This window comes from Eptesicus fuscus, chromosome 5 (assembly GCF_027574615.1).
Source record: "Eptesicus fuscus isolate TK198812 chromosome 5, DD_ASM_mEF_20220401, whole genome shotgun sequence".
Classification (NCBI taxonomy): domain Eukaryota; kingdom Metazoa; phylum Chordata; class Mammalia; order Chiroptera; family Vespertilionidae; genus Eptesicus; species Eptesicus fuscus.
Genome location: NC_072477.1, coordinates 63613784 through 63617779, shown reverse-complemented (window position 1 = coordinate 63617779; position 3996 = coordinate 63613784). Strand labels below are relative to the sequence as shown.

The following is a 3996-nucleotide window of genomic DNA, read 5'->3' as shown; positions in this document are numbered from 1 at the left end:
TTATCTATGTACTTACCAATTAATTCTCATACTCTCTTCTAGAAATCTCCTCTCAATATGTTCAGATACAATCAAATAGTTTATCATTTCCTTTTTTCCCCTTAAATATATGCCTCCAAAACCTTTCACCTTCCTGCTCCAATCTGAGATGGTTATTCTCTAAGCCTACTACAAAGCTATTGGTCTTGGATGTTTTACCAGCAACCAGCATATATCCTTCAATTATCTCCTAGGTTAGATACCCTTTTTACTGGTTTCTATGACTTTTGTTTATTTGTTTACTCTCTCATTTTGGTGGAGTACATCTCCAATAGCTTCCTCAAAGGGGTGCATGGTAGATAATTTAAGACTACAAATTCTCATAATTAGCTCAGCCAGTATGGCTCAGTGGTTGAGCATTGGCCCATGAAGCAGGAGGTGATGGTTTAATTTCTGGTCAGGGCATGTGCTCAGGTTGCAGGCTTGATCCCAAGTAGGGGGTATGCAGGAGGCAGCTGATGGGATTGATGTTTCTATCTCTCTATCCCTCTCCCTTCCTCTCTCTAAAATCAATAAAAATATTTTTAATTTTTTTCTCATAGTTAACTGATAGCTTGGCTGGGTGAAAAAGTCTAGGTTGTTAGTTATTTTTCTTCAGATATTTGATGACATTGCTCCATTGTCTTCTGGCTACCAGTGTTGCTGCTGACAAGTCTGAAGTCATTGTGATTATCCATCCTTTGTGACCTGTTTAATGTCTCAGAAGCCGTTAGGGTGTTCTCTTTGACTCCAGTGTTCTGATATGTGGTAGGTCTTTTCTCATTCCATGTGCTGAGCACTCAATGGATACCTTTAATTTTTGTTTTACTTCCCTCTCATTCTGAAATTCATATAAATCGATGCTGAAGATTCCTGAGTTGACTCTATAATTTTCCTTTTCCCCCTCTCCTATTACCTATCACTTTTTTGTCCAGTTTTCTAGAATATTTTTTCTTGTTTTTTTTTATTATTGATTGATTTGAGAGAGATCAATTTTTGTTGTTCCACTTATTTAGTTGATTCTTGTATGTGCCCTGACCAGGGATTGAACACACAATCTTGATGATGTATCAGAATGCTTCTCTAACCAACTGAGCTACCTGGCCAGGGCCTGGAATATTTATTCAACTTATATCTTCCAACCCTTCTATTGATATTTTCTCTCAGCTATCATATTTTAAATTTCCAGTACCTTTTTATTATTCTCCAGATGTTTGTTTTTTATAGCTCTCCTGTTCAATATTCTATTCATCTCTAAGGATACTAATTATAGTCTCCCTGCCCCCACCTCCAAATTTTTTTTGTTCCTGGAATTGTTTCTATATCCTCTAAGAACTTATTTTCTGTTTCTGTTTTGTTTTGACTTGTTTTCATGTTAAAAGTTTTTTCTCCAGTGCTACTGGCTAGTCAACTCCATAAGCAAGGCACTGGGTCATTTCATTATGTGGTGATTCAAATTAATCTAATTATCCAAACTTGTATTCCATTCAGGACCTTGGAATATGCTGTTCTCATTGTGTATTGATTAAAGTGTATTTGGCTGAAATAACAGAAATCTAACTCAAGGCAGCTTTCCATAGCAGGAAACTCAGAGGTAGAACAAACGTTACAGTCGATGTATCCAGTGGCCCAAAAGCATCGTCATGGACCGACGTTGCTTGGGCCACTCACTTTGCTTCAGCCTAAGGCTGGCCCTTAAAGGTCATAGAAGTCAGGAGCAGTAGGAGCTATGTACTTCTTTGTTCAAGTTAGTGGGAGAAAGCACTATCTCTCCCCTCACATTGAAACAGGAAAGTTCCACTTCCTTTTGGTTTGATCGGGCCAATTGAGGCCACATTCGAACTCCTGAACCAAAAAGTCACCAGGTAAATACCAAACAATAATTGGCTTAGTTAGGCCTGAATTCCTGAGCCAATCAATACTAAGAGGATGAGTTTGTTTTGATTGACTTAGCCATTCAGGATCTCCCTTGGAATATAGGGAGGAAGGTGAGAATTCCTAAAACTGCATTGCTCTTCATAAAGGAAGGATGTTTGGAATGTTAAGGATTCAATTGCACTGCTGGAACCCTCTTCTACTTTTTCTAAAACTGGCTTCAGGCCGCAGTTTAAATGTCACTACAGAAATGGGTTTCCCATTACTCTTTTTTTGTTTTGTTTTGTTTTGTTTTGTTTTTTTATCTCTGAACTTTTTATTGGGTTCCTGCCCCACCCCGAGGGGTGCCACACTTTTGCTGCCTTTAACACCTTAGAACTTTGGTGTCATTGACCTCAAACACTACTTTGCCACCCACAATCCTGCGAGTGGTGGTTTTTTTGAATGGAATGCATGGACTGGCTGCTGTCCAGGTCTTCACTAAGATTGAAGTCCTCCCCTTCTTCCAGTTGCGGCGGTAGGTGGTGATCTCAAACTCCAGCTTGTCCTTGATGTTCAATAGGGTCTTGTACTCCTGGGTCTGGCGCTGCCTCTCAGCCTGGGCCTGGGCCAGCTCTGACTCCAGGTGCAGTAGGATCTTGGTGAGCTGCTCCACCTGCATGGCATAGTGCATCTCCACCTCCCGTAGGCTGTTCTCCAAGCTGGCCTTCAGATTCCTCATCAAGTCCAGGTCAGTCTCCAAGGACTGGACTATACGTCTCAGCTCTGTGAGTGTCATCTCAGCAGCTCCTATCTCAGCGGTCTGCGAGTGACCACTGTGGTGCTCTCCTCAATCTGTTGGGACCAGTACTTGTCTAGCTCCTTTTGGTTCTTCCGAGCCAGCTCATCGTACTGGGCCGGGATGTCTGCCATGATCTTGCTGAGGTCCTGAGATTTGGGGGCAGCCAACTCCACAGTCAACCTAATCTGGTTTTGTAGACCATTTACTTCCTCCTCATGGTTCTTCATGAAGATCAGCTCCTCCTTGAGAGCCTCGATCTCTGTCTCCAGCTGCAGTTGATATTGGTGTCATCAAGGACCTTTTGGAGCCCATTGATGTCACTCTCCACAGACTGAAGCATGCTGTCTCATACTTGACTCTGAAGTCATCAGCAGCAAGACAGGCATTGTCAATTTGTAGAATAATGTGGGCATTGTCCACAGAACCTGCAAAGATCTGAGCCCTCAGGTCCTCAATGGTTTTGAAATAATGCCTCCAGTCTCTGACCTTCTTCTCCAGGTGTTCCTGGATTTTGATCTCCAGACTCTGATTATCAGCCTCCAGGCTTTTCACCCTCTCCAGGTAGGAGGCCAGGCAGTCATTCAGGCATTGCATAGTCTCCTTCTCACTCTGGATGCCTGCTATGCCTGCTAGACCCACGGCCATCCCTACAGCGAGGTCCCCAGACCCCCAGCCACTCTGCACACTGGAGGAGTGGGACATGGAGAGCTGGGTGCCTGATCCCCGCACCTGCATAGATGCTGGCCATGCTGCTGGTTGGCCGGATCCAGTAGTTGGGCGAGGCAGGGAGCCCAGGGTATGTCTGGTAGTTTGAGGAGAAGCTGGAGCGGGTGCTGATGCTCATGTTGTCCAGGGAGGAAGGCGAGAAACCGAGACTCACGTTCAGGCGGCAGTTCCCCTGTTACTCTTCATCCTCACACCTTTGTTTCTCTTTTAACACTTAACACAAGTTGTCATTTTATATTGTTTGGTTTGTTTACTTGTGAATTGTCAGTCTCCTCTAATAAGTGTCAACTTCGTGAATTCAAAGACCTGAATTACAGCCAGTGCCTAAAAGTGTCTGGCACATAATACTAGTAAGTGTACAGCTAATATTTCATAAAGAAATGAATGAGCCCTAATCGGTTTGGCTCAGTGGATAGAGCGTCGGTCTGCGGACTGAAAGGTCCCAGGTTCGATTCTGGTCAAGGGCATGTACCTTGGTTGTGGGCACATCCCCAGTAGGGGGTGTGCGGGAGGCAGCTGATGGATGTTTCTCTCTCATTGATGTTTCAAACTCTCTATCCTTCTCCCTTCCTCTCTGTAAAAAATCAATAAAATAT

The 3996-nt window shown here is 43.6% G+C and overlaps 1 pseudogene; it reads right to left on the bottom strand.

The window, feature by feature from the left end:
• Nucleotides 1–2257: 2257 nt before the first annotated feature.
• On the bottom strand, nucleotides 2258–3518 carry LOC103287531 (keratin, type I cytoskeletal 18-like; annotated as a pseudogene).
• Between the last annotated feature and the right edge of the window lie 478 nt (nucleotides 3519–3996).